A 15,433-nucleotide genomic window follows, 5' to 3' on the forward strand; every position below is an offset into this window, starting at 1 on the left:
CTTTCTATGCGAGTTATATTTGGCATAATTATAATAAATTATTTTAATATTCATATTACCTTTGTTAAAATAATATCGCCCAGAAACGTACTTTTAAATGTACAATTCGTCTGAATAAGGTGAATAAGGTTAAGCATTGTATATGTTACGATGAATGGCTGATGCCTGGCAATTGTCAGTATGTTCCGATGAATGTCAACAATCTCCTAATAGTTTTGAATGTGTCCAAATATTTGTTGAACATCATTATTTTTCTTATCGACAAATGTTGACATTCACTAGGTATTAAGGGCGAATGTTCAATAAAATGATTTTGTTACGTTGAAAATAAAACTGCAATTTGTTAAAATATACTTTATTATTAAAACACATTATGGTATGTATCAGAAGTGACGAACTTAATCGTCAGCATATGTAAATAAACTGTTGATTTTAAAAAGAACAATACATTCTAAATGAGTAAAGAAAATAATACTATTAATCACCTTTCACAAAAATTATGTGATTAACGTTACGCACTCTTATTTATTACTACAGCTGAAATTTTTATTAAATGATTGTTAATAACATTCAGTCAATAACAATTAACAGTTACTAATTACACCCGGAGAATAGAACAATTAAGTTATTCTTTTGGCTTCTCGTTTCACTAGAACTTATTCGTGCTTGTCGACAAACGCCATCAAAGGTTTGAATGCTTAAGAATACAATCAACAGCATTTAACCAACTTATTTTATATATGTCGTCATTCCCTGATTTTGATCCTTTGCAGAAAACATTTATGAAAGACTTTTGAATTATTATATTTATTTCTAGTTTATTTAAACCAAATAAATATACATGGTCTCGGATTTTCTTTGAAAAAAGAGTCATTGATAATGTATGATTCGCCCATCTCATATTTAAATACTAGCATTTTTGTATATGCACCAAATTCCATTACGTAAATGTATTTCTTCTATTGTTTGCTGCTTATCCCTTAAATTTTTATCGTTGTACTTTTGTAATATCAAAACGTTAAAGATTTAGAAGAAATTGAGTTTCGGGCCCGATTGTTTAAAGCGTGAATACACGCAGTTAAGTGAACGTAGAGGGAAATTTTCCTCAACAAAACAGTGATTCAGTGGGAAGTTCGTCTCCTCGTTAGTATTGGAAATGGACATTAACCACTTAACTGTTTTATTTTCTTTACTGTCAAATAATATGACACTTTCTATTTTGGGAATATTTTCTTATTTTGATTTAAATGGAAATCCAATGAATACTTCACTTATCTATGTATTCGAAGTAATTTTAATTTTGACTTATAATCGTTACGAATGGTTTATTTTTTGCTTACAACTATCAAAATTCGATAAATCGATGCACGTATGGCATACGATCAAAATAGTTAAGCGGTTAAAGAAATGCAAGTCATAATACGTAAACTATGGAAACTCGAAGGGAGGAGCCCATCAATAAAAAAAGCTTTTGTTTCGTTCGACATTTATTACTATAATTGTTAACTCTCTAGCTACATATCCCGCGATTTCCACGGGTTGGCAATCAGTCCAATTTTGTTGCACTCCGCGTTTTTCGCAGTTTAGAGTGCTTATTTTTACGATTACAGATTTTGATTATATTATTATCGTATTACATATAATATAGGTTCACTTTCTTTCAAATGCATTTGAACTTATTTGTCAACATCGCATCTAAATAGTGATTTTAAAGAATTATGCAGTCAGAGGGTTAATAACACGAATATGAAGCACATCTGCCAGTGTATTTTTTCTTATGAATGAATTGAAGCTGTTGCGAATTCGTTGAATGCGCAAGTACATGTTTTTTTTTCTAACCATGAGCATATTTTCCTTTTTTATAGTAAAGAAATTGAGATTTTTTTTAAAATTCAAAACATATTGATTTAGAAAAATGGTTAAGATATTATAGTTGGGACTCACAAATAATGGTACATTCATTTCTAAAGATATATCGCATTATTTTAGAGGTATAAATTTCTACATAAAATATTTTAATGAATGTTCAAATGAATTTATAATAACTTTTTTTTTCTTTTGCTTTCTCGTATAAGAAATATATAAAAAGTACTGTAAATTATGAAAGAATTGAAACTGGAGATTTGGTCGAATCTCCAGGCTTTGGACTTCCTGAGTTAGCAAATCATAATTTTTAGCATTATATCTGTATGTCTCTGACAAGGATAATTTAAAAACACTTTGAGTTGAAATTTCATGCATGGTCTTCATACCAAAGCTTTGGATTTCTATCCAATTTTGAATAAAATCTATTTGGTAAAAGTCTTTTTGTCCAGCTGTTTGAATATAAGCGTGCATTATAACTACAAAATGAAGAGATTTAAATGAATAAAATTCAATAAACCAATACGATTATTCGGTATAAGCACCTAGACCTATCGGTATATACAAGATAGCATATTCTATATACAATTCTATATAAGATTCGATCCAAATCCTGCAAGGGATTAAACGTCTGTTGGTCTGCGCTTTCAGAAACATGCAAACTCTATAGCTCAAAAACGCAATGACTTAAATTTGGTATGTGATTTTGTGATTACAGTTGTAATTTTGGATAAAGGGAAGAATAGTGTGCCCCTGAGTTTGTCACCAATATGGCAACCCTTCGGAACGCTCTTCTAGCAACCCTAATGATATTTTGTTTACTACTTTTTGCAATGGTTGAGTTGTACATGAACTACAACTATATCATGAAAAATGTTAAATTAAAAATATTAAAAAATATAGATTAAAGATTTTATTTTTGTTCTTTATTATAATTAAAAGTTTATTAAATAAAGAAAGTTAAGCTTATAATTAAAAGTTTTCTTCTTTTTTTAATGTGAATACGAACAGAAAATATTTATTCTTTTGCAATTTTTAATTCTCAGTATGCGCTTTAAAAAATCGTCTGAATTCTTACTTTACGAAATCGTCTGCATTCTCACTTTAAAAGACAGCTGGAATGGAATTCTTTGCAGTTCTCGTAATTCTTTCGGTGTTCCAATGGTTGGTTCCCTTCATAATTTGTTATGTCGGTTAAATGGGATGGAAGACAGTATTTCTAATCTGCAGAATAGATGAAGGGTGAGTGAAATATATATATTTAAGAGTTGATGAAGTTAGGAAAGGATACTTGTTTGAAATTTTGTATGGAGAGTGGTTTGATATCGAACCGGCAGAATGGATGAAAGGTGGGTGGAATATATTTTTTTACGAGTTGATGAAGTTGGGAAAAGGATGTTTGTTTGAAATTTTGTATGGAGAATGTTTCGATTGCTTCTTCCACCATTCTTTCTTTTCTTATAGTTATGTACTGTTTCTGTTATCCACACAGTCCTTATGTTCAATGTGCTAGCGAAGCTACTAGGTTTCCGCTCCCACTGCTATCGAAGCCGTAGGAGATTTTTTTTAATTTAAAAAATTCTGCTCAATGCCTTCTTCAGATGCCTTCGGCAAAAAAATCAATACTTATCAGTAAAAAGTCCTAATTATATGACGGGAAATGGTAACCGTAACTGTTCCACGGAAGTGTTTATTTTGTCCATCTTTATGGTGCAGCAAGGGGCACATTAAATTCCCTTTTACCGTAACTTTTTGTCAGTTTTTGGTTTCAATTGGTTGGGAAAAAAGCGGCTGAAACACAAACTCACCTTTATTGGAGAGCATGAGAGAAGGTTTTAGGGAGGTCATTCCCACTGATTGCAATTAAGAAATTGTGAAAAATTTTAGTTTAAATACACTATTTTAGAGAAATCGGTGAATGCATCATTGTAGGATTTCTTAAACTACGGTATATGCATCGCCAATGATATTACATTACTTTTAAAGGCATAAATTCTGTCTCAATTTTTTAAATGAATGTGCAAAATGCATCAATAATAGCACTCCTTTTTAATATTTTATTTTAGTTTCATTAGCCGTCTAAGCGGTCCAACTCAGGAGTAGCCACATTTCTGAAAATTTTGAATGTGAATATTGATAACCTTAAACAGCTTCAGAATCAGAACTTTCTGATTTTAAAGAAGGGTCCGAACCGCCCGAAAGAACATGGAAAAGTCTAAACGACCGTGCACCTCGATTGTAATAGAGGGTACTAAAGTTGATTCCTAAGGGCCGTGGAGACCCCCTCCTGTAGAAAAAGGCATATCCTATCATCTGTAGGGGATAGCCACACCATTTCTCTACCCACCAGGGAGGCGAGAGCCAATCACCATACCGGAAGCTTCTCAGCCCCATTTTTGTGGGGTTCCTCCAGGGATGGGAATATTGGATAGGAGACCATGTTCTATTTTTAATGCTGTATGTAATAATGTTCAGAATGAGAAAGAACTCGACATGTAAATGTTTCATATGACAATCCTTAAATGAATTCAAAAAATATAATTTATGTAAATATTAATTTTAAAGGAGGGTTGAGTAAATGTATTATTTTTGAGAAAATGACTAAATATTTAATACTTTTCAACATATGTTTTCAAAACTGGATTTTCAGTCACTTTCTATATACTATTAATTTTTAAAAAAATATGAAGCACAATCGTAACTTGAACATTGACATCTGGAACAGAAGAGAAAATTTACCTAAATTCGATGTAATGAAACACTCATTTTTACATTAATCCTTATTATTAATAATAACTATAATATTTTATTTTTCATTATTTACTACAATACTAACATTTATATTGTATTATAAATATTAATATTGTATTTTAAACTTATATTATTCAATTATATTTGAATAATATAAGTTTAAAATTCTTATTCTCTGATTAAGAATACTACATTTAATGTCTTGATTTTAATCAGAAAATACTTTTATGGTATATGTTATATATTTTTGTCTTTATTTTTATGTTATATGAATTTATTGATGATTTCTATTTATGTAGTATATAAGACTATTATTTTATTAAGTGGTTATTAGTAAGTTATTCTATTATGTAGTTATATCACCACAACTAACAAGTGTTACCACAAGACTATTGATTAGTTGTATCATGAAAGTGAATTAAACGTACGAAAATATCTAGATTAATCCTTTAAAAATAATCCCTCTTCACCACTTTATTTGAAAAACACCTTTGTCTCATGTGAACTCGTTAAAATAAGCAGATATGTAGATTTTCTTTCTGTTAACATTTGACGATTTTCACAGAATCAAAATAAAAATTCTGATGGTAAATAAAGTAATGGAGGAGTTTTTGTGTAATTGATGATATATAATTATGTAACAAATAACATCGGAAAATACATAGACAAATTGTTTGATAATAAATTTGCGTAAGACAATTAAATCATCTTAGGAATGTCAGTTCTAGGGTAACAAAAAAAGACTTTTCGAAACTAAAAATAAGCTCTCTAATTTAGTTATCTTTCTCCGTTTCATAGATGATTTTCTTAAGTTGAATGAAAGAGAGGATTCGGAATTTTTTACTGAATTCCTTTCGATGCATTTCTTAGCAACGCAGTTCAAGAAAATTCGAACTATGTTTTTCTTTCTGAATATACATTGGAGGTTTTATTTTCCTCAGATATTCCCTTCCAAAAAGAAATGTTTTTTTATGTTTCATTTTTTTATTTTTTCACCTTCGAGTTATCTTTAAAATACATCCACAAAAAGAGTAAGAAAAACTTAAGAACAGAAACATGTCAAGCCTCAAGAATTGCCAGTGTGTGTTTTTGACTATTTTTTCTACTTGTTTTAACGTAAGTCCTGCAAGTTTGTTTTAAGTAAGTAAATAGAATGATCAATCAAATGTGTTAAAAGGCATATTTCATGAACTTACTTTGGTGGTCAAATTTCCAAATGGCACTGAAAATATTTTCATTCTTGTCAGTAATTCTCACCGAAAATCTTTTTTGAAATGCGAAAAACAAAATTACATCTGGATTACTTGAATGGGTGTTTTATAGCATAAAATGAATATCTTCAAGTTTTTCTTCTTAGTTCCAATAAATTTTATTCATGTAAATATACGTATATACATTTCTCATCTGCTCTCAAATAAGTGGTAAGAATTCAGCCAACCTTTGCACACCTTTTACTTCAGTCAAGAATAAGAATATTTTTGATTTTTTTAAATTGCAAAAGTAAATTAAATATTCAATTAATTAAAAGTTTCCCGTTCTCCTTGAGTAATTTCAGAGCGAATTCCTTGCGTTGAAATATTTTTTTATATCATCTTAAAATTCAAAATTGTATCATTCCAGTGAAGCCAATCTCATTTCCGTGTCATTTTTTTCTCCGATTGTTATTAAATTTTCAACATTTAATAGATAGCTGGGCATTTTCTCCATCCATAATTTCTATAGCGAATCTAATATTCTTCTAAGCCAAATTATAACAGCGATCGACAGCCTTGGAAACCATGGTACAGGCTAATCATATTATGTGGAAAGATTCAATAATTAACTATTCTATAAATTGGTATCCCTATTTCTAATTTTATTGGTATCTAATTTCGTATTTGGACTTAGTCGTAAGATTTGAATACAGACAGAAATTAAAACTGTTTCAATGTTTGAAAGTTAAATCAGGGATGAGTTATGAAGAGGGAAGGTGTTATGTCTCTTCATGACTCACATATATTTGGGTGGTTCAATGCCTCATCTAGATGGCTCTTTCCTTTCATCAACGACGTAGAGAAACATCATCACTATAGATTAGCAAGTCAGGATATCTACTGCCTTTTCACAGGTCAGAGCCCACGTACAGGTCATGCAGCCCACGCATTGGGTCAGGGCTCCTTCTCCATCTCATTAGAGGAGTTCTTTCGAAGGATGCGCTGGTTCCTATTCAATGCACACCTCGAAGGAGGCCAGTTTGGGACTTTTTGACCGCTCTGCTCTCTTTACCACGGTAATTCTTTCTTCTTCCGATGCACCGATGATAAGGATTCTCAATTTCCCAGACACGCGGGAGGGGGACACAAAGGGCAAGGCATGATGGCCATTCCTTTACCAATCGGGAATCCAAGTCGGGAAGTTAAGCTAGAAGTTCCTATTTCGATTTCTTGCTCTTTTCCCAATTATCAGTCATGCTTCTTCTCACTCTTTCATGTCTTCTTTTTTTTCCCCCTTGAGTTTCCTCCCTTTTTTTTATATTCACACTTAACTAATTTTTCTGGTCACGACGTCAACTTCCTCCATTTTCATAGGAGTGTTTCTAATTTAGCAGCTTTGGCAATATTGGTGTAAGCCTATAAAGGAATCGAATCTTGCTTCTTTATTTGCCGACTTCACATATGCAGCCGAAAATTTCTCAGAGGTGAAAGTCAAAGATCCTCACGCAGCTGCAATCAAAAACAGCGACCCTCTTCCAAAAGAACTATGCCGTGTGCGTCTGGGGGGAGGGGCATATAACCGCAGAACGTATAGACATTCGCGTAAACAGAACTACAAATTTCGTAAGGAAGAAGTGTCGGAGAATTTGGTCAATACTTTCAAAAACGACAAATTTTCGGGTTTTTTTCAAAAATTAAGAACTTTAAAGAAAAATATCTAAATACAATAGAAATACGCAATTTTATCAGAATTAAAATGTAATTAAAAGCTCACACCATATAATGCACGCATTTACCAAAATTATATAATATAATATTTTAGATCAATGCCATAATAGTGCCTAAAAGTTATGAATCCCATAATAATAAAATAGTTATATTTTTTTGAAATAACATATTGACAACAATCATTTACAGTTTTGTGAATTAAAAAATTAAGAATTTTTAACTGTTGGTTCCAATTTTACTATCACTGCAACCAAGTCTGAAATTTAATGCTCCTGCTCGTAAATAAATTTAAAAAAAAATCTGCATCTAATGTGTCTTTAATACATCCTTGAATCCTTAATTAATCATTGTTTAAATAAAATGTATTTATTATTGTTTTATTAATGTATTTATCATTTTACAGTTCACAAGTCCAGAAACAACGAGAATCATTAAAAAAAACCCTAAAAGTAAACATAAAAATATCTTATTTTTCAGTGTCGAATTCGTTAATGTTTTTTTAGAATTCGATATCGCAAAATGAATGTAGAACGTTGAATAACTTATTATATTTGTCAAGTATAAACATGTTTCATAAGAAAAATGAAGTTAGAAATTCCAAATATAATGTTTCATAGTAAATATTTAATAGATTTCGTTTCACGATCTTTTCTTATTTTAAGCTAGGTTTATTTTTTCTATGATTACTTATCTTTTTTTAGGAATAAAAAAATTTGTATTTTTTGAATAAAAGATTTAAATCTGACACTATTTAGTTTATAATTAATTGAGACAGTGCTTTTAAAGTAAAATTTCCTTTTATTACTTTTTAATATTCTGATATTTTGTTTAAAGTAATACTAATTTATTGTTTTATTATTCCAATTCAAACCTGAAAGAGCAAATATTTGACGTACTTCGTCAATATTTAGTTTGATTTAATTCAATAAATAATTCAAACTAGTTTTCTTTTTTCATTATAAATAAGATAAAGAAGCAAACAGAGAACTAATTTAAAAGTAAGATATTTTTAAAGGCTCTTTGCTTTCTGCTTTTTAAAAACAGCATGCTAATTTTTATTCGTATTAATAAAAAGTTTTCACATACATGAATGAAAATAAAAATTAAATTTTTGCGTCTTTTCACGATAACTTCCGACAATATTATTGCACATAAATTCTTTTTACACTATTTTAAAATAAAAAAAATAAATATCTTATTTCCTTTTGATGATACCAATTTACTTCTCTGCAGTTTTTTTTAAACCAAAGTTTAGATTTTTAATATTTGGAGCACAAATTAGTTCGGTGGGTTTTCAAAAGATGGCTTTGACTGTTAGAAAGGTTTCATCGTGGCAGCTGCTTTCAGAGATGTTAGACATCATTTAATAATGTTGAATTTACATGGCTTTGAATTTCATAAACAATCCTTGTTTTTTACTGTGTTGAATACGTCAAATTTTGTGATATCGAAGTAACATTTGTGGGAAGTTTTATTTCTTTGCTTTAACTGGAAGAAAAGTGTAACTGAAACGTATCAAATGTTTGTTTATCGAATGTCAAAACGTATCGTATCACAAGTTTACGGTGACAATGCTTCAGCTGATAAATCATGTAGGGAATGGTTTTGACGTTTTAAAAACGGCGATTTCAGCGTTCATGACTTGAAGGTCATGCTGTGTATTTAGTGGGATAAAAACGGTGAAGTGTACCATGAGCTGCAACAACCTGGCAATACGGATTACTACAATTGATTCGTTTGAGCTGTGCATTACGAAAAAAACGAAGGAATACAAGCAAAGACATGAAGTTTGGCCTTGTGTCTCAAAAGTCACACACACACACACACACACACACAAAAAAAAATTGGAAACGTTCAAGTAAGTTATTTCACCGTAACCCACTGTATTCTCCAGACATTGGCCCATCTGATTACTCCAATGGTTCAACACGGATCTGACGGATTCTTAAAAGACTTGGCTGGTTATCGGTTCACTTCTTTCACAGAAATCGAAAATTGGCTCCTAACTTGGATCACCCCAAAAGACGAGACATTTTGTTGGAGATGGATATGCCAATTTTGGATCTTTTTTTTTTTTTTTTTTTCAAAAGTTACCTAAGAGATGGGGGAAAAGTAGTATCCAGCAATGGACAATACTTTGATTAATCTGTTCATTCATTTTGCTCTGAAATATTTGACCACAAAAAAATAGACCGAACTCCTTTTAATTTGCAATATTTTTATCATTTTGTTGAAAATGATAAAAATATTGGGACTTAAAATTAGTTCGGTACATTTTTTTGTGATGAATGCAATGAAATATTTGTTCTGCAATATCTGTAAATATTTAACATTTTTTTTCCATTCTTGAACGACGACGAAGAAAGATTCTATTTATAATCTGGACATCATTTTCTATGCATTCTCAGTACCACGAAGGACAAAAACCAATAAGAAGCTGGATTACCCAGAAAAAGCAGTTTTTAATCGAACTCTAACGTCATGGGATTCTATTGGTTGACACCATTCATGTGTGTAATGAATAGAACACATGTATAAATATTAAAACAGCATGGCTTTCAAGCGTATCATAATTTAATGTTCACGAAATTAAGAATTTCCATAAGAAATTTAATTGGAACGAAAAAAATATATATTCGCTTTGAACCAAAATCCACTTTTCTGCAGTACAATAATAATTCTACCTGAATATTATTTACTTCATCGCTTATACTATTATTTTATTTAATTCATTGGTATTAAAAAAATATTTGGTTTATTTCACATTTAGCCTATTTTTTCGTGAATTCTGATCTCTGCTAGTTTAATAATTTTTAATTTTAATATTATAATATTTTTAAACTTAAATAATTTTCTGAAATTCAGCATGAGTTTAGAAACGGTTCGAATATCTGACCTAGAATTTCCACATCATATCGCAAGAAGGATGTTTGATTCATGTCAGATTCAACTCCAAACAAACTCGTATTCGCTCTGAATTTTGATTGAGTTGTAACTCCATACAGGGACGTGTAAGCATTACAATTGCAAGCTAACTTAAAATCTGGGGACTTGCAAAAGTTTTAGATCTGTAATGTTAAAATTTAATATATGATTGTTTAAAGATATAATTCTGTGTATTTTAGCATCTTTTGGTAAAAATTTCTATTGCATATTTTATAAAGGGGAATATTTAATCTTTTAAATTTAACGAATATATTATTTTGTTATTTGAACAAAACTTTTTTGAAACATTGAAAGAAAATGAGACATTTTCTGAAGAAATGTTTGAAAAATGATTATTTTAGTTTTCATATAATTTATCCAAAATGTTTTATCCAGATCTTATTTCAAAATGAATTGCAAACTGCTTTTTTCCATGCATAAAGTATAGGCAGATTTTAGCAGTATTTTTGCTAAAAAATGCCCTCTTTATAACTTTAATAAAGTAGAGAAATGGGATTTTTTTTGAAAACCATTGCTTTTAAAATCCACATGTTTTTCTGCACTTCCATAGAAACAAAATGAAATCATCCAAATATTTTCCTGAACCTTATTCTTGCCCGTGACCTAATTACTAAAAGAGGGCAATGGGGTACAGATGTCAAATTAGATTTTTTATTTTTGCTTTATTACTTTTCTGAACCACGTCTCTGGAATACGATCCCCCCTCTCCACTTCAAAATGAAGAGAAGAGGTCGGACTTAGGCTACTTTCCCAGATAGAAGAAATGCTTATAAATATATGGAAGGGGAGAACTTGAAGTTTGGAAACTGAAATCAAAATTGAAACTTGTTGATAAAAAAAAATAGCAGCATTGGGAGATTAAACAACAAGTTTTTAATGAAACAATTATCTTTAGGAAATTCTGAATGAGCTCTTTCATAATAACTGAATAATGTTTAGAATCCTGATTGTGAATAGTTACCAATGTATTTTGATGTGGTTAAAGAACAATGGAAGATTTCCAGCTAGGCAATTTCTTAGGGCTGAGAAGGGAAGGGGGCAAATGGAAGGTCAATTAAAAATTATTAAAAGCCTATTTATTTTTAAATTTATGAAAGAAAACTAAATTTTCGAGTAATGAAATATTGACATTTTACTTAATAAACTTGGTCGGGTTCTGACCTGTTTCATTCAATTATAACTGTATTTAAGTGAAACGAGTGTTTTCTTAACCTGTTAACTGGGTATGACGAAATATTTCAATGCAAAACGAATTGAATACGAGTTAATTACCTGGTTAACAGTTAAATAATAGTGTGCGCAAATAGAGATGCCGCAAATTCACGAGCCATTGCAAATAAATAAATAAAATAATATATATTTAAGAGTATATTTTAATCTAATTTGTCTTAAATAATTTTCTATTTTTTTATTAAATTTATCCATATTATTTTATTCTTAAAATTTCACTTGTTTCCTGATCAAATCCCCCATTTTTTATTTCTTTCTTACAAGCGCTCTAAAAAATTGACTATCGAATTCTCACACTGTAAGCGAAGTAATTAAAAAAAAAATAGCTAACGCATTCGGCAAAACTTCTAAAGATACAGAAGATTCTCTTTCTTAAAACAATACGTGTCAAAAAAAATCCTAGTAAAAATCTCTTAAGTAAAAGCACATTAAGAGAAAATTTTGTACATTTTTCCCTCTTGCACTCTGATGCGAACAGTTCTCTTTTGTCCCATGCATTAATCATGTCCTGCCATGGAAAAATTAATTGTAGGTAAATTCCAAATTTGTTTTCTTTTCGAACAACCATCTGTAAAACAATATTAAATATGCATTTTAACAAAATTACTGGAATGAAAAATTAACTTAAAATAAATAGTTACAATCTTTTTAAATTAAAATTATGCAGAATTGGAAAACTAAATTGACTGACTTGTTATAACATGAGTCTCATAATAAGCATTTTTGGGGTCTTTTTTAAAAGACTAAAATCACCACTGCTTAGGAAACAGTTTTTTGAAAGTTATTTGTGAAATAAAAATCATATATATATTGTAACAGTTGCATTACTCTTTTCTTCTCTTTTGGATACTAAATGGCGATGCCTGATTAGATACGCATTCCATAGTGCATTACGAATGTAATGAGAAAGAGATGATTTCCTGTTCTGTTAAGCTGCGTGCGTGAATGTCTTGTCTTTCGTGTTTGTGTTTGTTTAATGTGAATGTGATTATTAAAGGAAATGTTTCCGAAAACATGCGTCCTGTTGCTTCCTGCACGGATCATAATAATCTACATTCCATCACAATATTTATATATATAATATTGGAATGTATCCCTATATTTTATATTTGTTAAATGTAAAATTCTTTTTTTTTTTACTTTGATAAGAACATGCGGCTAATAGTAAAAACAGTTTCAACAGAAAGTCTAGAATTGTCGTGGATTTATCGCAATCTACAACAAATTTTCTGAGATATCAAATAACTTATCATTAATTTTATTTCATAATAGAACTTCAAAGCATATACATTTTCACAATTGTAGTTTGTGTTGAAGAATTTCATGCATGCAGAAAAAAATACGATAAAAAATACTATTATATAATATAAACAGAATAAAAAAATAAATTGATTCATAATTCAAAAGAAAAAAAAATCCTTTAATTTGCATTATCTTAGCTATAAATATTAAAAAATTCTTTGAGGATAAATGCTATTTTTCAAATTATTTATACAGTTTATTTGCCGATATAAATTTTAAAATAGAAATGTGCATCTGAGATTTTTGTTTGCTGTTAAAATCATTTATAAGACATCAGTTATGATTTTAATTCAATAATACTATTTTAAAATGGTTTTCAAACATTTTTGAACCAAACTGCGGAGTTTCTACAACTGAACTTTACTTTGTGTCCTACTAAAATTTCGTTGTTTTAATCAATTTTTGTATCAAATGAAGAATTCTAATTAGTGATAATGATATATTTTTCTTTGTAATATAATAATTGTTTGTTATTGAATATGATTATTAAAACTATGTAATTATGTAATGTGTTTTTCAATATATTGGAAAATATATATAAATATAAAAGTCGGTAAACTGCCTCATATCCTAGAAAACACTCTATTAGCGAAATGTCTTCATTCGCTGGATCTGTCAGGGACTTAAAAGATCAATATAAATATTTATCTCATAAACTATAAAAAAAGGCTATACTTTATATGCAATAACTTACAAAAATTTAGTTAGTGATTAAAAAAACTCTTTTTTTTTCTCAATAGATTACAGCTACCTCTGGTTTGTTTTTGTATGGAAAGTTATTTGAAATGTCTTGAATTTCGATACTGATGTTTTGAAACTTTATATTTTCAAATGAAACGGATTTTGAATCAGTACCCTAGCTTTAAATCTTTTCATTTAATGTGCACAAATAATATAACAGAGTTGCTTTAAAAAAATTTAAGCGCCTAATTTTACTAGCATTTTTTTATTCATTCCCCATAAGGATTAAAATAATTATCTTAATTCAACATTCTAGGTATTCAAAAAGCAATAAATTTTTTATTTAAAAAAGAAATGTTTTTTTAATGGATTAAAATCTTAAAAGAATATATAGTGTACGGATTTAATTAAATCGATATATTTATATCACTTGTGTTTCACAGAATTAATTATTTTCTGATCCATTATTCAAAATTAAAGCAAGGTCACTTTATTTTAATGGTAAAAAAAATATTCCCGTCAAACGCTTAGCCAATTTCATAATTAATCTTGACTTTTCTTCATTATTTTTTATCATGCTTAAATATCATGCAAAAATAAATTTCAATTTTGGAAGAAACAAGAAGCTTTTTTAAATTATAAACGTTTTATAGCTGAAATAAAGAAAAATTGATGTTACCTAATGGTATTTAAAAGACGATATAAAAATACTTTTTTTACTTCTCAAAAATCTGGAAATCATTTATTAAAATTATGTTAACTCTATTGAATTTATTTTTCTTATGAAATTTTTAATTGGAGTAGTGGATCTAATAGAAAAGATTTAATTCAGCATGCGACATTTATGAATATGAAAATAAATAAATTTCAAGAAAATTCTATTTAATGTAAATTTAAAATGAATTTTAAAAAGTTGTATATTTCTATTGCCACAGTGAATCTAAGACAATGTTTCGTCTCCACGAATCAAATTGCATATATGCAATGGAGTATTTTAAATTAAAAAATGCATGCACTGACGTTTAAATTTTGAGCTTTTTCTTTTCTATTACGTAACTTTCTGACAATCACTTATTGTACATGAAATTCAGAGTATGACTCCTTAAATAACATTCAAAGATTACATTAAAAAAGGATATTGCAGTTATGAAAACAATGGATATTGCCAGAACTAAAAGTAATTTCAAAGGTATATAAGTTTTTTATTTATTTTTGTTCCCGGACAATTATTCAATATCAATTCTAGTTCTCATTATAATTTTTTTTTACAGTTTTTGAATAAGATACACTCATCCATGACTTTTTAACTCAATCCATGACTTATTTTAACTGTTATATGCTAGTCAGCGGATAGGACAGAGAGAATTCTTCTTTCAAAAGTCTACAGGATTATTGCAAATGTATATCCCAACTTTTGCCGGTCTGTTAAATGAAAACGAAACAGACTTTTTGTTCATCGGAAATTAAAAGCAACAGTTGAAAGTTTAAATTCATCTCAGTTATAAGTTTTCAAAATGAGACCCTCCAGAAATGCGAAAGGTATAGAAGCGATATGATCCATAATTTTTTCCACATGTTTAATGTAAGATTTTGAAAGGATGCAGATATGCGTATAAGGAAGTATTTTATTTTTTTTTACTGGGGGGGGCAGCAGGTGTTTCAGCACAATTTTTAAATGCTTACGAACAGCAGACATGCATATCAGACATTCAAGTTGTCATATCAAAGATACCGAAGAA

This window comes from Argiope bruennichi, chromosome 5, assembly GCF_947563725.1.
Source record: "Argiope bruennichi chromosome 5, qqArgBrue1.1, whole genome shotgun sequence".
Lineage (NCBI taxonomy): Eukaryota > Metazoa > Arthropoda > Arachnida > Araneae > Araneidae > Argiope > Argiope bruennichi.